The 23,356-nt window shown below is 44.6% G+C and overlaps 1 long non-coding RNA gene across 1 annotated transcript; it reads left to right on the top strand.

Annotated features, from left to right (window-relative positions):
- Nucleotides 1-174: 174 nt before the first annotated feature.
- On the top strand, nt 175-22,788 carry LOC309865474. Its single transcript, XR_014312121.1, has 4 exons — nt 175-257; nt 5,992-6,088; nt 16,543-16,620; nt 22,727-22,788. It is a non-coding gene; the product is annotated as an uncharacterized lncRNA (long non-coding RNA).
- The last annotated feature ends 568 nt before the right edge of the window (nt 22,789-23,356 follow it).

Raw genomic sequence — 23,356 nt, 5'->3', positions numbered from 1 at the left:
TTGTGTTCTCTTTCTGTCAAATAAATAAAATCTTTAAAAAAAAAAAAAAAAAAGGAAAAGACAGGGAAAGGATTGCAAGTTAATAAAGACCAAGTACAGAGCAATAATCCATAGTCCTGTATTACATACGTATTGAAATTTCCCTCTTAATCCAGGAAATGGCACGGATTACCCCACCTGCTTCCAAAAACCAATCACGTGCATGGTTCTCTCAAGAAACAAGAAGACTCCTCTTCTGCAGAAATCCTTCCCTAACAGTACGTATTTCACCCCTGTATATCGTATACTAACTTGCTCACATTCTCCAGTTTAGTCTTATGTTCCCATCTCTGCTCTCCAAATTAAAAAAAAAAAGCTTTCCGAAGTCAGAGACCATGTTACCTACTTCTCCTATGCTCCCCAAAGCTCCAGAGACTTCCAGGAATTTGGAAGGATCCAGTAAATGTTTACTACTGAATATTTCACCGAAATTGCAATGGCCACTTATTTAGACCACTGGCCAGCCCTCTGGTCTTACTGTCACCTCCAATTTCATTCTAGAACACTACTGCTTCTCCTCTTGCAGTATCCAAATCCAATATCGCCTTGTACACTCTTCCCTGGCCACCGTCCTATGGACAGTTCAGCCTGGCTGTTTGGCTTACTCATTCCTGAGTTCTCATTGCCCTTGTTACTTCAGTCACATTTTTTTTTTTAGAGTTATTTATTTATTTATTTGGGAGCGGGGAAGGGGGAGGCATGGAGGGAAGGGAGAAAATCTACAGCCGACTCCTTGCTGAGGGCAGAGAGCCCTGCGGGGCTAGATCCCACACCCTGAATTCACAACCCAAGCCAACATCAAAAGTCAGATCCTTAACTGCCTGAACCACCCTGGCGCCCCAGGCACATTTTTTTTAAATAAAAACGGTATATGTTTAAGGTGTACTACATGATATTTTGATGTGCATGTTCATTTTGAATGACTGCTGCAGTCGAGCTAATTAACATACCGATCCCCTCCTGGTTATGATCAGCCATATTTTTTGAGCTTTAAAATGTTGTTCCGTGTTTTCTTGTTTTCTGATGATGTCATTTGTATATCTTGTGTCTCCTAACCAGATTGAAAATTTCATGGCGCTGTGATTCGTCTCAGAGCCAGATAACCCTTGGCAATGAGCCCAACCCCTGGATAGGAATCAGATGTTTCTAATATTAACTTTGGGAGTGACCTTAAGCCATTCACTTGACCCCTCTGGACCTCAGCTTCATCATCTATAAAACGAGAGGGTTAAATTCAATTATCACTGAAGACATTTCTGGATCCAACATGCTCTAGTCTTACTTCCACCTTCGTATTGTGCTTCGATGCGCCCCTCTCGGTGCTGGCCTCTAAGTCAGACTTAAGTAGACAGTTGTTGAGTAGGAACTGCTGGGGCAACTTTCTTCATACCTGTACATTAATAATTTTTAAATATAATCTTTATTTCTCTGTGATATCTAGTGACACGTTTTTATCGTCTTTAAAGCACAGTCATAATAATATCATTTAATCCATAAAACAACCTGGATCCAGATGGGTATTATCGTCCTGACTCTTCCAGTGTGAAAGTACATGTAAAGAGGTTGTGATTTGCTCAAGATCACACACAGAGTAGGGTGACAGAGCCAGGAGTCAAATCCAGTGTTCCTGGCTCCACATCCCGCCCTGGTTTCCCAAAGTGTGATCCAAGACACATCATTCCACGAAATGTTACTAAATATGGCTGGAAAGAAAGGGATGCTTTGACAAAATAGATGTGGAAATTGCTAGCTCACACAAAGATAACTTGATTACCGTAGGATGTTTTCTTTTTTTTTTTTTTTCCTTTTTTCAAAGATTTTATTTATTCATTTGACAGAGATCACAAGTAGGCAGAGAGGCAGACAGAGAGAGAGAGGAGGAAGCAGGCTCCCCTCCGAGCAGAGAGCCCGATGCGGGACTCGATCCCAGGACCCCAAGACCATGACCTGAGCCGAAGGCAGCGGCTTAACCCACTGAGCCACCCAGGCGCCCCTACCGTAGGATGTTTTCAATCAATCTCAAAAAGGCATACAGTTTTCCAAACTTATTTGGCCACAGAGGCATTTTTTTTAAGATCTTATTTATTTATGAGAGAGTGAGTGAGAGAGAGAATGAGCAGTGGGGAGGGGCAGAGGGAGAGGGAGAAGCAGGCTCCCCACTGAGCAGGGAGTACGACATAGGACTCCATCCCAGGACCTTGAGATCATGACCTGAACCAAAGGAAGATACTTAACCCACTGAGCCACCCAGGCGCCCCCCAAGAAGTCTTTTTTTTTTTAAAGAGCTTGTTGGGGCACCTGGGGGTTCAGTTGGTTAAGTGTCCAACTCTCGATTTGGGTTCAGGTCATGATCTCAGGGCAGAGGGACTCCACACTCAGGGCAGAGTCTGGTTAAGATTCTCACTCCCTCTCCGTTTGCACCACCACCTCACGCTTGGGCGTGCATGCTCTCAAATAAATAAATAAAACAAATCTTTAAATTTAAAAGAAAAAAAAAATTAGCTTGTACCCACGGAACAGTGTTGGAGACATACTTCACCCGATAGGATGAATTTATGTTTCATAAATGATTGCTGACTGACAATAATTCTTCTCTAAGTGACTGAATACTTTATGTGAAGTTTCTAATTTTATATAGGTCTGCCTTCATAGGTGGGGGAAGGGAATAATGAAGAGGGATGTAAAAAATAATCTTTGACTGACATCAGGTTTATAAATAACTATGAGCCGGTGTGCTGAGAAGTTAGGGGCTTCTATTGAAAGAAGGTAGAACAGCTATTTCAAGCTGACTGAGATTTGCAAGAGTATTTTAAAACACACTAGGAGGTAAACTCAGAAGTAAACAGCCTTCTTAAGAGTGAGTGATGTCAAGGATACATTAGTTCTTTTTGTTATTCCCTGCTTCCTGTCCCTGAATTTACAGTCTGATTTGTCAAGCCTCACTAAAATGCCACAGTGTAAACCCAACACAATAAAATGATGTTTTTTAAAATCTGGTTGTCAGTGGACCTTGTTTACATGAGTCACTGAAAGTCCCTGGTTCTCTGGATAATTTGAAATTTTTGGATTGTCATTACTATTCTGCTTAGACTGCCTCTCCTGTTACTGCAAGAGACCTGGCCCTGATTCAGAAACTCTGGTAAAGGAGCCAAGATGGGAAACCTGCAGTTCCTAAGAATAGAAGTTACTGTTTATAATAATACTGTACTCTGTGTTTAGGGGGAAAAAAATCTTAGGAGCGATCAACTAATCCACAGGAAATCATTAGGAGGAAACTGAGTCACAGAGGTTCCCGGGCTCCCTTATGTTGGCAGGGATAGAGGGGGAGGAGTCATATTCAAGGGGACACTTTCTCTTGCGAGTGAAAGAAGCCCCAATGTAAATGGCTACCGGAAAAATGGGGGGAAGGGGGTTGGGGTCCACCTAGCTGGGAAGTCCAGGGTCAAAGTTTCAGGAATACAAATAATGTCCATCTTTCTACCCCCCACTTCCTTTTAGTTCTCTCTCCATTCACCTTTACAATTCCTCCTCCTGTCGGCCTCTCTGGCCTCTCTGTGCAGCCAGTGGGGATAGCCCCAAAGAAAACACTTCTTTCCCACTGGGAGTGTAGAGGGTAGGGCAGAGGTGGTTATCAGAAGGAGTGGAAGGAAAATAGTCTGGGCGGCAAAAAAGGGACCGCAGATCGCACCTACCGCAGGACATTCGTTCTTCAACCTGTCCAAGCCTCAGCCCTGGGCAGGTAAGAGAACAATGCCCTTTTACCAGTCAAAAGCCTAGGAGTCTTGCTCTCTGCTGCCTGGGGCTGCACTCCTTCAAGCCCACTTCCAAAAAGTTTACGTTTTTCACAGACACAAGGCTCACACCAAGATGCTGCTTGATCTTCCTATCAGACACTTCCGCCCACAGCTCCAAGGCAGCCGTGTGCGGATCAACAAAAACACAGCCAGCCTCCTGCAAAACCGTAACGTCTGCCAAGTTTACATTGTTTTGTTTTTTTTTTTCCCCAAAACCTAAATGTTTCTAAAACCCCAGATTCACCTACATCTTTACAGAAATCTGGAGCGATCTCCCTTTCTGATCCCACACACATACACACACACACACAGAGTAAAACATCATAAAAAAAAAACTCAGACATCAGCAGTTACACTGTGACGGAAACTTAGTGGATTATTAATTTCCAGATGTTTGTCTTCCTCTCAATTGTCAAGGATTCACTGAAAGAAAACATTTGTTGAACATTTATTAAGGACGCAAAATTAAACGCAGACCTTGTCCTCAAAGCATGCTTTTTGTGCAAAGCACTAAGAATTTTGTCCCTTGTAACAAGGAATAGCAAGGAAGACAAAAGGCCTGGGAAGACATTTGCAGGTAGAAGTCGGGGTGGGAGGGCCTCTAGGCTCTACTCAGCTGAGGGCTGGCCAGGAGTTGCTCTAGTCTTGACCCTGACAGTGGTCCCCATTCCTTAACTCCAAACCTTGTCCACTTATCCCTCAGCCCTGAGGCTCATAGATGCCAACCAAGGACCCAGAAGTTCAGCAAACCAGCACCCCCCCCGGTTTTTTTTCTTGCCTTCTAACTTATATTTGTTCATTCTTTCATTGGTCCATTTATTAATCCAAAGAGTACTTGAGAAGGGCTTCCAGTGCCCCCTTCTCCACGCTCTCCCTGCTGTTCATCCTTGCAGGCCTCCTGACTGAGCAAAGCAGAGCTTCTGTTGCCTTTAGCCCCAGCTGTCCTCGCCTAGGAAAAACAGCCAGGGTGGGACAAGGGGAGAAGCACGGACTGTCAGGGAAATCCAGAGAACTTGAGACAAGACAAAGGAACCCGGATTACCAGAATCTGGCCTTTGCTTTTACAAAATGACGGTGTTTTTATGTATGTGTGTGTGTGCCTGTGCGTAAGATAAGGGAAGAGAGGCTTCTAAACTGGTGTCTAGCATCTAGAGAATTTGGGGCACATATGATTCTAGATAAATCCAGGTATCAAGAGAAAAACTATAAAACCAGAGTGATTGTTTAACACAGGATGGCTTGATGGCTAGATTATGCTGGGACTCTGAAGGCTTGAGGTTTAGTTTCAGCTTTTTGTGACCTTGGACCAGTCACTTGGCTAGGCCTGCCTTCGTTTGTGAAGAAAGGAACTGACCTAGAGGTGCCCTGAAGACCTTTGCAAATGGAACATTCTGTGATTACATACCAAACAATATTAATCTTGGTAATCTGTGATCCTACCAGTTTTATACAACACGTTTAATGTTGTTGTAAATTTTTAGTACCAGCAGTGAATTCTTAGTGCATAAACTAGGGACATGGTTTATGCAGTGTTCATGGACTCATAGTACATAAACAGACATCCTTATCAGAGACATATGGGAAGGAAGGCCAGGGAGGGGGGGAGGAGGGATGGGAGGAGGGGAAAACATCAGTCACAGTCATGCTTTGGACACTCTGGGTGGATCGATATTTTTGAAGATGAGACTAGAGTCCCATTCGGTAAGGGAATCCGTAACTCTCAGGCAACCTAGGACCCAGACTTGGTCCCCTGGATTGCTCTTGACATAGAAGGCAGGAGAAACCATGAGGAAGGAGGCTAGACTTTCTGAAGTTACTACCGAGTCGATCCTTGGAGAGTTCTCGGCCACGTCAATTGCCTGCACCTGTGCCGGGCTTTCCAGGTGTCAGAAATAGATGATCAGGATCCCATTCCTCACACTTACAAAGCACCTAGCACTTACCTAGCAAAGTCCCTATCACAGAGTGGAGAAATTGCTTCTTAAATAAAAATGAATGGAATTTGGCACTGTGCCAATTATCATCTTGTTCACAAATAATTCCCTGTGCATCTGGAGTGCTCTCTCAAATGGGTCAGCTCCCACCAAGCATTTGCAATTACAGAGGAAGTGAAACTGTTTGACAAGTGGCATTTAAGAGCTCCATCTTTGCTTTCCAGCCAGCACTTGTCTTACAAAACGTCCAAAGAAGGGAGGACGCAACGAGAAATTACCGAAATACTTCAGTAGTGTAACAAGCCCAGACATCTTCATATGGTGAGTCTAAAACTCAAGACCAGTATAGATACATTCATCTGACAAGTAGTATTTGCTGCTGTTATGGACTGAATGGTGTCCGCCTTCCCCCTAAAAATTAACCTGTTGAATGCCTACCCCTCAGTACCTCAGAACTGTTTGCATTTGGAAGTAGGGTCTTTAAAGAGGCCATGAAATTAAAATGAGGTCATTGGGGTGAGCCCTAATCCAGTATGACTGGGGTCCTTACAAAAGGGGAAATTGGGACGGACACAGACAAAGAGGGAAGACCAGGAGGGGAAGGAGAGAAGGCGGCCATCTTACAAGCCAACAAGAGAGGCTTCAGAAGAAATCAACTCCACTGACACCTTGGGCTTGGACTTCTATCCTCCAGAAGTGCAGGAGGAATACATTTCTGTTGTTTAAGCCATTTGGTCTTCGGTACTTTGTAATGGCAATGCCAGCAAAGTAATACAGTTGCCTTGTAAATTAAACCTTTGATATATGGAAATAAAACTAACGGGTGACCCTAAAGTCCTGATGTTGTTGTTTTTCTAGTCACGGGGATAGGTTGTGTGGCTCTATTTTCCCTCCCACTTAGGCTGAGACAGAAATTTTCAAGATGGTATTTGAGATTAGGATCCTCCATTGATGATACTCCCAGCCCTCGGTCTCTTAGCCATGGTCTTTCTGGGGAACATGGGTATGGGAAGTGCAGTGCGCAGGGCAAGAGATGAAGTTCTTACTTCTCTGTGTTGTGGCCCAAGGAAGGGTCTGATATTTATAGCCAGCACAAGGGCTTAAGAAAACTACCTTGTTCTTCCCAAGAACTAGCAACATCCATGGCTATTTGAGGGGTTTTTCCTGCTAAAGAATAGGAAGGAAGGGTTTCAAAAAGATAGAATTCCTTTCTCTGCCTAAAAATTTTCTTTTCCTACCCCAGTTTTTAAATAAAGAACTAGCCAAATTATTTCATCTTTCTGGTTTAGTAAATGGGTTTATACTGTGATAGCACGTTATTTAAGCACAATTTAAGTGTCTATAATTGTTAACATAATTTTAAAAGCCCAACAGGTATGGCCTTCACATCCCCCAAAGTAACTGTTATATATCGACAGCCCAAATTATTATCTAGGTAAAGAGAGGCACTTAATAAAATACCTAATTTCTCAAATCTGTGGTCAAGGTTGACCACAGATCATTTGCTGCCCTTTTAGGTAGTTAATTGGCCTACATAGTTAGAGTTCTACTATTAGAATAACATTTTTAAGAAGAAAAGAAAATGTATCCCTTTGGGAGAAGGCTCTCCAAGATCTGGGGATCTATTTTTTTTTTTTTTTTTTAAAGATTTTATTTGTTTATTTGACAGAGAGAGACAGAGAGGTCACAAGTAGGCAGAGAGGCAGGCAGAGAGAGAGGGAGAAGCAGGCTCCCCGCCAAGGAGAGAGCCCGATGTGGGGCTCGATCCCAGGACCCTGGGATCATGACCTGGGCCGAAGGCAGAGGCTTAACCCACTGAGCCACCCAGGCGCCCCTGGGGATCTATTTTTAAATGAAAATCCTATGAAAGAGTTTTTAAACCATTATTAATCATTAATACACTAGCATGAATTAAGTATCAGAGATTAGCGAGCCAGACTTCTAGAAAGGTCTAAGGAAACAAAATGAGGAAGGAAGTGTTGATGATGTATGTAAGGTTCTTCCACTTTAGAATAGGCAAGAATCTTCAGAACACTTGTTTGACATGCAGATTCCTAGCCACTAGGCTAGAATTCTCCTTTAGTAGTAGGTCGAGGGTGCGGTTTAGGAATTTGCCTTTAAACAAGCACTCTGGGGGTTTCTTCTGCGGTCCATTTTATGCTGGAAGGTTTAGAGAAACACTGGCCTCCATGATGCCCTCCTAGTTCTCTGTCATACGTTGTCCAAGCCTTTCAAAGATGGATCTCCTACAAGCCTCATTTAGTCATCCAGAGAGTCCCTTGCTTTTAATGTCCCCGGGATCACAATTATTCCCTATGGACCAAGCACCTAAAGTGACTGGAAATGTGTTCCTTACTGACTCCTGACACTAGTTAGAACGGGTGTCTAATTAGAACTGGCGTCCAAATTCTAGAACCTCTTGCGCTCTGGTTAGACTCTATGAGTCTGACCCAGATACAGAGTCTGAGTCAGGTTCTGCCCAGGAAGGTTTAGCCCAATGTTAGCTCTTTGGGGAAAGAAACATTAGGAGAAGCAGGGAGTTAAGGAATCCAGAAAGAGAAGGTAAAAGAATGCCAGAGATTTCTTTTAGGTGAGTCCTATTTTATAGACAGAGTTGTTTCTTACACTTTTCTGGCACTACAATGTATTACAAATATCTTTTAGATCTCATCTCTCTTATCAATAAAAAGAAGGAGCTATCACATGCTCTAATATGGATTTTGATGAGGCAAAAAATATTGGAATATAAAAACCAACTGAAAGGAAAAGCTGTCGAGAAACACAGGTATCGTTGTAGATATCCTGTAGCAGGCAATACAGATAAATTCCTGAAATTTTGACTATAAAGCAGATTCTGCACAATTAGCTTTTGCTAACGTCTCATTAGAATACTGCAAATGCATTCTTCTGAAAAATGATTTCAGTCTACACTTGTACAACAGCCTCCTCATATCCAACATCTAAGTACCCAGTCCACCCTTCTACACACTCTGGCCTATCATCTTAAAATACACGTAACCATTCCCTTCCTCAAAACCCTAGATTGTGCCCTAATCCATGAAAACTGTCTATGATGACCCACAAGACTATTGCAAGTCCCAGCACTAAGTGACCAGAACTGGGCTTTGCCGCCCTCTGTCAATGCCTTCGGGCCCAAGACCAGTCCAAGGGACTCTTCCTTTGCCATTCCCATACTCTGCTTCTTCAGCTTGAAAATCACCAACTCCAAGCTACCATGTTCTTCACATCTCCCCCTTACTTTGTCCTACTTTGAAAAAGTGATTTAAAAACAAAATGCTTTTGGGGCCCCGGGCTGGCTCAGTTGGTGAAACATGTGACTCTTGATTTTGGGATATGGGTTTGAGCTGCACATCGGTGTGCAGATTACTTTTAAAAAAAAGAGAGAGAGAGATTACTTAAAAAAAAACCTTGCGGGCACTTGGGTGGCTCAGTGGGTTAAAGCCTCTGCCTTCGGCTCAGGTCATGATCCCAGGGTCCTGGGATCGAGCCCCACATCAGGCTCTCTGCTCAGCAGGGAGCCTGCTTCCCCCTCTCTCTCTGCCTGCGTCTCTGCCTACTTGTGATCTCTGTCTGTCAAATAAATAAATAAAATATATATTTTTTTAAATCTTAAAAAAAAAAAAAAAGAGTACACCTCCTGTCCTTTTCACCCTCAGCTTTCTTGGTTTCTGTGTAACTCTTCTCTCCACATCCCCTATTTCCAGAGTGCAAAGCCATAAGTGGCTACCACTAGTGGCTACCATTTGCAACCGAGCAACTCTACAGCAGAGTCATTTATTATTATTTATGTACTCTTGAGCCCAAGTTCATGAATGACAGCCATGACCAGGAAAGGTGCGAGGTGGTAAGAGTGCCCCTTTTGGTCTCTCCTGAGACTTTGCCGGTATTAACACTCAGAGTCCCGTCCATATCCTGGAAAACCCCTCAGTGCTGGACACACCATCAAGGCTGGTCAGCCCAGCTTAGAAGGACATTCAAGACTTTAAGCCCCACGAGGCATATCCAAATGAAGGGCAGAACAGGCCCTCAGTAAATATTTTCAGAATGACATTCCATGAATGTCCACTGAACCAGACTTCTCTCCTTGTCCCCATACCTCTGAACACTCTTGAGAGGACAGACATGCCATAAATTCCAGGTATCAGCAGGTAACGCACTATCATGCGTTAGGGCCTCTCTGGTCCACCAAGGGTCTTTTTCCAATCAAGTTACCTTTCCAGGACTCCCAGGAAATGCTTCCTGTTCTCGCCGGTCTTCGCCAAGAGCCTGTAAGTCTCAGTACAGCCACGGAGGCAGATCTTTCCATAAGGGTGATTTTTAAAGCCAGCTGCCGTGGAGAATCATGGGAGTGGCCCAACTTCCAAAATCCAAGGTTAATAGGCTGTGAATTGCCACTTTCTTCGCTCATTGTCTGTGCCTCAGCAGTTCCTTTAACCCACTGTCATTCAGCTTGGGGAGGAGAAGAAAGTGGGAATCGCACCAGCTGCGAGGGGGCAGCCGACAACAATGCTCTCTCCTCCCCGCCTCCCCTCCCCCCCACCCCACTTGCCCCCCAAAAGCACCAGGCATTCAGTTATACAGTAGATATTTATATAGCCTACCCCATGCGGATTCCAATTTATTTCCAAGTCATTGGGGCCAATCACTCACCTTTGGGCCCCGTAATATCATTTGTTCTCTGCCAAACTGATGGCTTTTCCTGTCACCAATACGATAAATCCTTCGAGGGGCTGCTCAGTCGCGTTTAAACTGATTCCGATCGTCGCGGAGTTGGGAAAAATAAATGAATGGGCTGAGTCATGAGGTGTCGTTCTCACGGACGATTCTTGCCATTTGAAAATCATTCAGTCCCACTGAGGGAAAAGTTCTGACTGGGGAGGGCTTAGCGTGAATGCTGGGACTATTTATTTCCTTTAATTTAACCAAGACCTGGAAGAAGGCAAATATTTTCTTTTGCCTTTATTGTTGCCATTAAGGATCCTGTTTTCTTTCTCCCCCGGCCTTCACAGATGTATTGAATTACACTCTGGGTCTAACCCTGTGCTAGGGTTTAAGGCAGTTAGAAAAACAATGCTAAAATCGTCCCTGCCCTGTGGGAGATTGCAGTCTGCCTGAAAGAGAAGACAGGCACCCAAGAGAAAAAGTACCAAAGGATAATGTTCAATAATGTCCGTGACTAGGTTCCTAAAATGACCCTGTCCAGGGATCAGAATCCGCTGGTAGACTTGCCAGAAAGGCACACTGTTGGGCTCTGTCCCAGACCCCCTGACAGAAATCTGGGGGCAGTGCCCTGCACCTCAGCAAGCCCTTTGGGGAACCCTGTTTCTCACCAGGTTTGAGAGCCTCTGCTACAGACGGTCTCTGCCAGAGGAGGCTGGGAGTGTGATATGGAAAATAGAAAGGAACACGAACAGACTTTGGTCTGCCCGCACTTCCCTGGACTTCAATTTCCCAAAGTACCAAGTACATCTCTGTAGAAATAACTCTCTTCACAACTATAGATTTTTTTAAACTGTTTGCGTTAATAGGTATTTATTTGTGATGGCCTCAGCTCCTTTCATTAGGACACGAGCCCCGTAAGGCAGAAACCTCGCTGGCATTTCCTTCTCTCTCTTGACAGTATGTTGAAAAGAAAAGTTGAACATGTTTCTTGTGGTCCCTGGATTTTGTATTTGTCCATGATTTGTTAAATATACATTAAGGGCCTGTAACTTGGCTGGTATTGATATGGAAGAGAGTAAAAAGTCACGTAAGAAATGATCTTTGCTCTTAAGAATCTGGTTAGAACAAAAATACGTCCTCAAGAAAAATTAAATAACAGCACACGGTGGCATATGGTTAAGTACAAATAAAGATGTAGATTAGATTAATAAATGCCAGAGGATTCAGAAAAGAGGGAGAGATGCTGCGGGTCCAAAAGGCTTCCTAGAAGGGGCTGGGCTTGAGCAGGATTTACAAAAAGATTGCGAGGTGTAGGCTGGCCCAGAACGCTGTGGAAAGAGAAGGGTGGGACAAAGGCACTGGGGTGGCCTGTAGCATGGATCTGTAGAAGCATTCGGATTCCAGCAGCCTGGGGTCTAAGATCCCTGCTGCCGAGGTGCCCAAGAAGTGGGGAGGGGTTGGAGCGGAAGATGGAGTGTGTGCGGGGTCTGGAGAGCCATGAACACCTGCTTTACCTAGAACCTTTCCCTTAAGTGCGTGCTGTGTTTTGATCAGGGGATAGGGCACATGATGAAGAGGGTAGACTGAGACCCTTGTGCGGAAGGAATTGGAGGCGGGAAAGGAAAGGAAAAATACTCAGGGGCGCCTGGGTGGCTCAGTCGGTTGTGTCTGCCACAGGTTCAGGTCATGAGTCTGCTTCTCCTTCTCCGTCTGCCCCTCCCCCTCTGCTCCTGTTCTGTCTCTCACTTTCTCTCAAATAAATAAATAAATAAATCTTTTTAAAAAGAGAGAGAGAAAGAGAAAGAGAAAGAAAAATACTGAGAAGGGGCTCCTGCAGTAGGTGCAGACATTCCACTCCATTTATGGGGCGCTTGCTCTGATGTCCTGAGTCAGACAGAGGGCTCGTCCCTGCAGGAGCTCACCGTCCAGTGATGGGAGACGGGCTATTCTAATACCGCGCCATGAATACTACCATGGAAGAGTTGATAGCCTGCGCTATCAGGAAAGGCTTCCAGAAGGAAGGGACACTAGATGGGCCAAGTGGAAGGGCTAAGTGGAGTTAACCAGGTGCAGAAGGTGGGAGAGGGAGCAGCAGACAGAGGGACAGAGAGCACAGGGGACACTGCAGGAGCGGCAAGCAGATTGGTTAGCTTTGGACAAGGGTGGACGTGAGCAAGGGACCTAAGGTGAATCTTGGGGACACGGGCAGGAGCAAGATCGTTAGGGATTTACAAGTGAGATGCTTAGGGCTCACTTAAAAACTGTTAGGGGCACCTGGCTGGGTCAGTCAGTAGAGCGTGCAACTCGATCTCAGGGCTATGAGTTCGAGCCCCATGTTGGGTGTGGAACCTATTTAAAAACAAACAGATAGGGGTGCCTGGGTGGCTCAGTGGGTTAAAGCCTCTGCCTTTGGCTCAGGTCATGATCCCAGGGTCCTGGGATCAACCCCGCATTGGGCTCTCTGCTCCACAGGGAGCCTGCTTCCTCCTCTCTCTCTGCCTGCCTCTCTGCCTACTTGTGATCTCTATCTGTCAAATAAATAAACAAAATCTTAAAAACAAAAAACAACAGATAAATAAAAAGACAAAAGTTTAGGGAGCATGGGTGGCTTGGTTGTTGTGTGTCTGCCTTCGGCTCGGGTAGTGATCCCAGGGTCCAGGGATCGAGCCTCATATTGGGCTCTCTGCTCAGCGGGGAGCCTGCTTCTCCCTCTCCCACTTCCCCTGCTTGTGTTCCATCTCTCACTGTGTCTCTCTCTGTCAAATATCTTAAAAAAAAAAAAAAAAAAGAAGATGAACGTTTAGGAGTAAGAGGAAATGTTTGAAGGCACTGGGCTGGCTCAGTGGTCGAACATGTGACTCATGATCTCAGGGTTACGAGCTGGAGCTTCAGGTTGGGTCTAGAGATTATTTAAAAAAAAAAGAGAGAGAGAGAGGCTGTCAGAGAGTGTGGCGTGCCAGGAGAGCAGTTTGAAGACGGCACTCTGATGGGGCATAGAAAGGAGGGAATATAGCAGGAAATGTAGAGGGGTGAGGGGTGACAGGCTAGACCCTGCGGGGAGAGGACAACAATGCGGATGTCAAAAGTTTTGGAACCGATCAGCAAGACTTGGTGACAATGGTTATGTGAGTTGGGGGACAGGGAATGGTCAAGACAAAAGACAACCAAGGGTGCCTGGCTGGCTCAGAAGGGCACATGACTCTTGATCTTGGGGTCATGATTTCAAGCCCCTGTTGGGTGTAGAGCTCACTTAAGAAACAAAACAAAACTTTAAAAGAAAGAGAAAAAGCAAACAAACAAAAACATCTCGGTTTTTTGAGCTTGGGCAGCTCAGAGAGTGCTGTTACTGTTGAGAGAAATAGGGAAGTTAGGAGGGGAAACCGGTTTTTGGAGGGGAAACTAGGGGTGCGGAAAAGTCTGATTATTTCAGTTTTGGGACACGTTATGTTTTCTCTCTTCAGCTGTTTTGTTTGGTTTCTGTAGTTGTTCCTTCTTCCCTTAAAACTTAGTTTCAGGGCGCCTGGGTGGCTCAGTGGGTTGAGCCGCTGCCTTCGGCTCAGGTCGTGATCTCAGGGTCCTGGGATCGAGTCCCGCATCGGGCTCTCTGCTCGGCAGGGAGCCTGCTTCCCTCTCTCTCTCTCTCTGCCTGCCTCTCTGCCTACTTATGATCTCTCTCTGTCAAATAAATAAATAAAATCTTAAAAAAAAAAAAAAACCCTTAGTTTCAGTGCCTAAAGGGGGGAGAAAAAAAAAAAGAGCCCAGTTTTGTATCTTGCACAAGATCTAGGTGCATCTATTTTTATAACTTAAAACTACCCAAGAGGCTAAGGAATCAATAGACAACTGAGTTGCTCCAGATTTTAAGCGCCAAGAGCCAGGGCGAGGAGGTGCTCCAAGAGAGATGGTTTCATTCTTGTCATCTCTGGCCGCAGGTAAAGATTCATTCCGCTTGGGAACCTCACTTGATTGGCTAGACTCTTGTTTTTCTGAAGAAGTCCTTACTCCAAGAATCAGGGCTTCCTGATGGACCTGTTTGACTAGAATCACGGGTCTCTCATCCAAGGACCATCCTGGCTCAGCATCCTCAAGAAAAAGCTTTCAAAACAGACACAGATTTTCACTCTCTCTGGGGACAGGAAGCTTTCCGCAGCCTCCTAGACATTCACCTACCTCAAGTATTTTAGAATCCTACTCCAGCTGGTGGCTGACGCTACCTGTCAGAGAGAAAATAGGTCAGCCTGACTCGCCTGATGGCTGAAGTGGAGAAAGTCCCAAGGTGTGGGGTCAAGGCAGGACAGAACTGCCTGACTGACCCTGGCTCTCACTCCACGGGGTGGGGGAGGGGTTTGGGCAGAGCCAGCTGGAGTGGGACCAGCTGACCTACCTGTCTCCTGATAAACTCTTTCAAGCCACCAGCCGCGCTGCCTCATAGACTCTCACAAGGCAGAGTATCCCTGACTGGCCTCTTTAAACCCAATAAATTTCACTTTGATTTCTTGAAGTCAAAATAATCCTACCTGAGCGCTTTCCTTAGCAGGAATAGAGCTCTTTCTGCTGAAAGATAGACTTCATCTAGGAACCAGAAAGATGTTCTTAAGCTGGGTTTTGATGGGAGTAGGAGGAGCTAGCTGCTCTGAGATCAGGAAGGAACCACCGTGGTGTTCTTTTCTTTTTTCTTTCTTTCTTTTATTTATTTATTTATTTATTTATTTATTTATTTTGAGAGAGAGAGAGAGAGAGTGTGTGTGTGTGTGCTCATGGTGGGAAGGACAGAATCTCAAGTCAACTCTGCACTGACCGGGGAGCCCAAAGCAGGACTTAATCTCATGACCCTGAGATCATGAACTGAGCCAAAATCAAGAGGAGGATGCTTAACTGACTGCATCACCCAGGCGCCCCTCTGGTGTTAGTCTTGACTCCTCTCTTCATTCTTCTCTTGGTCCCAACTGCCATTGACCTGATTCTACCACCATAAAGCCCTCTTCACTTCTCTCCATCTTTACCATTCGCCTAGGTCTTCAGTTCTCACCCATTTCTCTGTGACACCCTCCAAACCGGGCTTCCTGCCGGAGTCATTCCTGCCTAGCTCTGGGCCATTTCCCGCAGTGAACAGAGACTGGTCTTCCCACTGGACCAATGTGGTTCTGCCCCGTGGTGGACTGTCTGCAAAGGAGGCTGCCAGCAGTTATTCTAATCCTTGGATGTGCACTCTTCCCACAAAGTGCTAGAATCTACTTCCCCCTCTCTTGACTCTGGGCCTTCCAATCTTAACCAACAGAATGTGCTAAGTGGTAGAAGTGATATTCTGGGATTTCTAAGCCCAGGGGTAAAGGGCCCAGCTTGTTTTCCGTCCTTTGGAGTCACCTGCCACGGACAGAAGTTTGGGCCAGATTACCAGATGATGAGAGACTAGACGAAGAGGCAGAGGACCAGTCAGTCCCCACATATTGCAGCATCAGATAGGTGCCTGAGGACCTGTGAATATTCTAGCCCTAGCGATGTCTGATTCTCCAATCGCGGTCAGTCTGGGCAACCCCACCCTGGCCTGCATCACAGGCAGCAAAGGAGACCCATCCCTGTCAAGCCCGGTCCAAATCTCAGAATCATGAGCCGGTAAATGCGTGCCGTTGTTTCGAGTCACTAAGATTTGGCACTGTTTGTTACACAGCAGTAGGCAGCTGAAACAGGTGCTGCCCCTTCCAACAAAATCAGCTTCCTTTAAAATAGTGCTGGCCGGGTCCTTGCATCTTCAGACTCATGGATCATCACCCCACCGAGTCTTCTCCTGTAGGCCTCTGCACACTTAGCTCACTTATCTCCGTCTTCCTTCCTAGCCCCACCCCCAGCCATCCACCAGCTTCCTCCACCCAGGGAGCACCACTTCTTCCAGGAAATCTTTTGATTCCTTGAGACTAGGCTGGGGGCCTTACTGGGCTTTCAGTCACTCTTGTATTTACTTTATAGTATCACTCAGCAGGTCACCTTATAATGGCCAGAGTACTTACTTGCCTGCACCATCACACGTGTAACTCCATGAAGGTGGGGACTGTCTGCCTTATTTATTTATTTATTTATTTATTTATTTATTTTAGGTAAGGTCTATGCCCGGTGTGGGGCTTGAACTCATGCTCCTGAGATCAAGACTTGCACGCTCCACCGAAGTCAGCCAGGTAATGCTGTCCGCCTTTTTTTTTTTTTAAATAAGTGTATCCCTTATTGCTGGCAGACTACAGGACGCAGTAGTCTGATCAATGCTTGATCGATAAATGAATGAATGGCCAACTGAAGAAGGGATTAGAACTATGGCATATTCTTTTTAGACTTGATCTTGATCCTTCCCTCTACCATCCCCCATCAGCTCCAGCAGATTATTCTCTTCTAAAAGCTTTGTTTCAGATTCTCTGAATCTTAAATTTCTACACTTTATCTCAGCCGTCTCCGAAGGGACAGTAACTGCTGTTCATGATGATGAATCCTGGGGTACAATGAAGACTTGAAGTGATGAGTTGTCAGAGATTAAAGTACAGTCTTAATTTTTTTAAAAAATTACTAAGCCAATTCATGGCAATCTACAACCACAGTGTTAAAAATTCTCAAACAACTCAGGGGCACCTGGGTGGCTCAGTTGGTTAAGCACCCGACTCTTGATCTCAGCTCAGTCCTTCATCTCAGGGTCATGAATTCAAGTCCCACACCCAGCTCCATGCCCGGGGTGGAGCCTACTTCAAAAGAAAAGAAAACATATTTTTAAACAACTCAAACGTTTGTACACACTGGCTAAGAAAAACATCCGTTGCTTTTGTAAATATTTTTACTTTTTCCAGGGGTGGATCCTATACCTATTACCCATTTAATTATTCATCTATTTATTTTTATTAACGTATAATGTATTATTTGCTTCAGGGGGACAGGTCCATGAGTCATCAGTCTTACACAATTCACAGCGCTCACCACAGCACATACCCTCCCCAATGTCCATCACTCAGCCACCCCGTCCCTCCCACTCTGCACCCCCAGCAACCCTCAGTTTGTTTTCTGAACCTATTTGATGTTTTTTTTTTTTTAAGATTTTATTTATTTATTTGACAGACAGAGATCACAAGTAGGCTGAGAGGCAGGCAGAGAGAGAGAAGGGGAAGCTGGCTCCCCGCTGAGCAGAGCACCCGATGCGGGGCTCGGACCCAGGACCCTGAGATCAGGACCTGAGCTGAAGGCAGAGGCTTAACCCACTGAGCCACCCAGTGCCCCTGAACCTATTTGATTCTTACCACAGTTCTATGAGATAAATAGAAGAGGTAGTTGCGGTGCATTTCTCTTTCACAGGTTTGAAAGCAGAGGTTATATGGGCCTCCAACGCCATACAGCTGGTTAGTGATACATGTGAGGTAGGATCTCGGTCAGTAGAGCACGCTACTCTTGATCTCGGGGTCTTGAGTTTGAGTCCCACGCTGCGGGTAGAGCTTACTTAAAAACAAAAAGAAAAAACATGTCAGATAGGATCCATTCTGCTGGTAATTAACTAGCCTGCGGCTCTCGCCCCATATGGTCTCTGTAACAATAGTAGGAAAGTCCAGTTTATTGAAAAACTGAAAGTTGCACTTGACACTTGTCTGTTTCGTTATAGTATTTAGTTGCTGAGATTTCCTTTCCATTCCTTTTTTATTTTTTATTTTTTTAAAGATTTTATTTATTTATTTGACAGAGATCACAAGTAGGCAGAGAGGCAGGCAGAGAGAGAGAGGGGGAAGCAGGCTCCCTGCCGAGCAGAGAGCCCCATGCGGGGCTCGATCCCAGGACCCTGGGATCATGACCAGAACCGAAGGCAGAGGCTTTAACCCACTGAGCCACCCAGGCGCCCCTCCATTCTTTTTTTAAAACTCACTTTTTTTGATGGAAAAAATTTTTTTTAAAGATTTTATTCATTTAGTTGACAGACAGAAATCTTAAGTAAGCAGAAAGGCAGGCAGAGAGAGAGGAGGAAGCAGGCTCCCCGCTGAGCAGAGAGCCCGATGTGGGGCTTGATCCCAGGACCATGGGATCGTGATCAGAACCGAAGGCAGAGGCTTTAACCCACTGAGCCACCCAGGCGCCCCTATGATGGAAAATTTTAATAGATAATAACATAACCATATGTAATACTGTGACAAACCCTCACATACCATCCCCCAGCTCCCACAATTATCCCTATTTTGCCGTTCTGGTGTCAGTTATCCCCTCATTTTTTTTTCCTGGCGTATTTAAAAATAAATCCCAGACATCATTCCATTTTACCCATAAATACGTCTCTCTGTCTACATATGTATATGGAGATAATATAAAGACATATATAGATTCCATATATATATGTAGATAAGGGGCCTTTTCTCTCTGTCTAAAACATAACCATAGTACCATTTCACACCTACCCAAATCAGCAATGATGCTTGAACATCATCTAATAAACTGTTAATATTCATTTTCCCCCAGGATTGCCCTTTTGCAGTTGGCTCATTCAAACCAGATTCTGAACATGTTCCACACGTTGCCATGTCTCTTATGTCTCTTTCAATCTTTCTTTGGGCAGGGGCATCATTTATTTGTTAATGAAACCAGTTTGCTTTGTCCTGTAGAATTCTGAGCTGGTCAGCGGCATCCTCACGGACATAAAACACTGTTTTTATATAATGCATTTTGTGTAATTCATCCATGCAAATCAAACCTATTAGAAGAATTTATGAACACTGTATTACAAATATTAAACACTTCCACATTTAGCAAGATTTTATTGAGCATCTACCCTGTACAGGCTTCTCTTTGTAATCTCTCAGGTAATGCGTAACATCTCCCACACCAGAAGCTTTGGTCCAATCTTCATGTTGTCTTCTCTATTTCTACACTATAGATTTTGGGGGGAAAAAAATCCTGCTAACAAATTCAGACTTGTCACTTGTCACTTATTCTTTTTTTTATTTTATTTTTATTATCTCTATACCCAACATAGGGCTTGAAATCACAATCCTAAGAACAAGAGCCTCACGCTCTGCCCACTGAGTCAGCAAGGCACACCTTGTCACTTACGCTTCCTTAGTTTCTATCGTCAGTATTCTAAAACCTTCTCAATCCAATATGAGTTCCTACAGCGGACACCAGCTGGATTGTAAGCTTTGTGTAAGCTTTATGGCACCTTGTCTGCTTGTTTACCGTATAGCCAGATAAAGATATCCCTAGTACTTAACATATTCTCCTACATATAGCAGGGAGATGTACGTATTTGTTAAGTATGAATGAATAAATGAACTTCTTACCTCCAATCATTATTTCTTTTCCAATGAGAACACTTGGTCTAGATTCATCTTCCTAACACATCATTGTAATACTCTGGTTTCTCTTCAGAACGCACACATTTTTTCACCGTTTACTAAAATGTCATCATTCCTCTCACTTTACTGAATACATTCCAGGTTTGGTGGTGAGCTAGAACCAGCTCATATTGCTTTACAAGAACTGATCATTGAATTTTCAGGAATTTTGTGAGCCAACTGACATTATATTGGTAGTTTGAAATTAGCCACGATAGGAGTATTGACACCACAGAAATTGCCAGAGAGCACAATGTTAAACCTAGCAGCCTATGTTCACTATCGCACCACACAAGACCACGAGAGCTCCGCTTGTGTTTTGTAAATGCAGAAAATGCTCGGTTTGGTCTTGGAGTCCCTTCGTTATTTAGATTTATCTTATGAATTAAAAATTTTTTCTGTGCACGCTGCTATAACCATCCAGGGTATTTCAACTGCCCTCACTGCCCCATCCCCCAACAACGTGACCTCTTTTATATTTAAATCTCAGCTTCTAGAGCAGGTACTCACCTTTGGAAAATCAGATCATAGCACAGTGCTTGGCAACTAACGACAACAACTAACATTAATCGAGCACATACAGTGTGCCTCGCTTTTATTTTACTTAATCTTCATTATAAGCTTATGAGATACTATTGTCCCTACTTTACAAATGAGGATATCGAAGCTCACAGAAGTTTCCCCTGCAAACATTTTTCACCCCTTAACCTCCATCTCAGTTCATGTCACCACCTTCCAGCCTATTGCTCAAGACCCTAACCTAAGAGTCATCTTATGTATTTATTTAAGATTTTATTTCTTTATTTGTCAGAGAGAGAGAGAGAGCACAAGCAGAGGCAGCAGTAGTCAGAGGTAGAAGCAGACTCCCGCTGAGCAAGGAGCCCGATGTGGGTTTCAATCCCAAGACCCTGGGAACATGACTTGAGCTGAAGGCAGATGTTTAATAACGGAGCCACCCAGGCGCCCAAGAGTCATCTTAAAAAGAATTTTTTTTTATCTATTCATTTTTAGAGAGAGAGAGAGAGAGCATGGTGGGGGAATGAGGGGTGTAGCGGGAGAAGGAGACGGAGAATCCACTAGCTGACTTACCTCTGGGTGCAGAATCTCATGTGGGGCTAGATCCCAGGACCCTGGGATCATGATGTGTGCTGAAAGCATCTGCTTAACCAACTAAGCTATCCGGGCATCCCAATAAATAAAATGTTAAAAAGAAAATGTTAAGAAGATGTTAATCTTCTGAGTACAACTTTCCCATGATTTCCCAGAGCGACTGGGCCCAAGATGGTGTTACTCCTACCATGCTCCATATCAGCAAACCAAAACTTAACTGTTTCTGTGCTGGGCTCCCAGAAAAGGAAGGCCAAGGTCAATCAAGCAGTGCTTGTCCGCTTGGTGCTAGCGACCTCATAGCGCTCCAAGACTTCCTTTTGCTCTATGTAAGGAAAAGAACCTTGCATTCACCAATCAGCCAATCCCTAATATAATCCCTTGTTTCTGCTCATTGTGGTCTATTTTTTTAAGATTTTATTTAGGGGCGCCTGGGTGGCTCAATGGGTTAAAGCCTCTGCCTTCGGCTCGGGTCGTGATCTCAGGGTCCTGGGATCGAGCCCCGCATCGGGCTCTCTGCTCAGCAGGGAGCCTGCTTCCTCCTCTCTCTCTGCCTGCCTCTCTGCCTACTTGTGATCTCTGTCTGTCAAGTAAATAAATAAATACTCTCTGCCTACTTGTGATCTGTCTGTCAAATAAATAAATAAAATCTTTAAAAAAATTTATTTATTTATTTGACAGACAGAGATCACAAGTAGGCAGAGAGGCAGGCAGAGAGAGAGAGGGGGAAGCAGGCTCCCCACCGAGCAGAGAGCCCGATGCGGGGCTCGATCCCAGGACCCTGAGATCACGACCCGAGCGGAAGGCAGAGGAGAGGCCCCAACACACTGAGCCACCCAGGCGCCCTTCACTGTGGTCTATTAAACTCTCTCCAATTGTACAGCTCCTTGGAGCCCCTTCGTATCTGCTACATTGTTTGCAGCCAGATTCATGAGCGCCTGTCACAGGAATCTCCTTTTTGCCTTTGGTGGGCCATTCCTAGGACCAAGCCTTCAGATTCCCCACACCTGAGACATTCCTGAAGCACTTAGCCAACCTGCTGCTTTCTTGGCAAGGACCTCTCTGGCCTCTGCCCCAAGCCTTACACATTCCTCTGTTTATTTGCTTCATTGCAGCCTATGTTATCGGGCTACTGTTGGTCTTCTTCCCTGGAATGTCCTTGTGTAGGGTCCTTGTCTTTCAGGTGGGATGTTGGACACCAAGGGCCTAGAGTAAGTGCCTGGCACATTGCAGGTGCCTAGGCTGATTTAACAACAGAACAAAACAAAACCAAAAACCGAAAAAAATTAAAACTTGGTTAATCAATAAAAGAAAATAAACAATCTGAGACTCTAATCCAAGCTTCAGAACTGAGCTTGTTGGTTAAATGAACGGTCTTTGGTTCCAATCACGGAGTGCCTCTGGGTTTGGTTTGGAGGTGAGCTAGACAGAGAGGTGAAGCAAACTACCTCTGTTGGCCAGCTCCAAGCCCCCTCCAGGAGTCCCAGATGTACATTCATGCGGTGTGATGTTTCCAAAATTTGATGCCCCCACCTTTCACCTGAAGCGTGGAACAGAGTCAGGGAGTGCAGAGGTGACACTCATCAACAGTAGAAACAGTTCAGGGAAGGAGAGTTCATTTCAGTTTTGAAAACTGATTTTCCAAAATTCTCCCTTCTATGGAGAATTAATAACCCAGCAGGACAGAAATTAGAGCTCAAAGGTCAACAGGGAGGGAGGTGACTTGTTTGTCTTTGGGAGGGTTTAGGATGACAAGAATAGTTTAGAATTACATCGCCGTTGTTTTTCTCTTTTCTAAGTCATTTTTATTTTGTTTTATTTTGAATTCTAGATCCTGAGACCAGACCTGAGCGGAGATCTAGGGTCAGACGCTCAACCGACTGGGCCTCCCAGGTGCCGTGATAACCACTGTTTTTTTCTGAAAGTCCGAAGGCTCAAAAAGTGGGGATTTGGGATATTTTCCCTTTTGGATAATGTGCTGCTTCTCATGAAACAAGATATTTTGGAAGGTTTTTTTTTTTTTTTTTTTTTTTTTTATTGTATCTGTGTGTGTGCAACAAAGGTTCATTTCTTGGGTCATAGATGGTGCTACCTGCGTCCATCTCTTTTTATGGAAGCGTAATTGACCTACAATAGTGATTTGAAATTTCTGTACGCCGCGAGCCGATGTTTACTGTATTTCGTTTATTGTTACCTTTGCTAATCTTGGAGACTTCCCCTTCCTTTGGGTTTATACCATTAGGATATGGGGGGGCAGATTTTAAGGACTTCCCCTTCCCAGCACCAATTCTTGGAGTTTTTCCTTCAAATGCAAATAAATTACTTACCATTTGAAAAATGTTATAATTAAAGAGAGGGAGGGGCTGTCTCTTAAACCGGAAAGAGACTTGCTTTTTTTTTTTTTCCCTGTGTGTGGGGGCTCAGAGACCTTTACAGACATTGCGAAGACCCCTTCAGGAAA

The sequence above is a fragment of the Mustela nivalis genome, assembly GCF_964662115.1.
Source record: "Mustela nivalis genome assembly, chromosome: 5".
NCBI lineage: Eukaryota > Metazoa > Chordata > Mammalia > Carnivora > Mustelidae > Mustela > Mustela nivalis.
The sequence above is the reverse complement of the archived record's forward strand: the minus strand, read 5'-3'. Positions and strand labels throughout refer to the sequence as shown.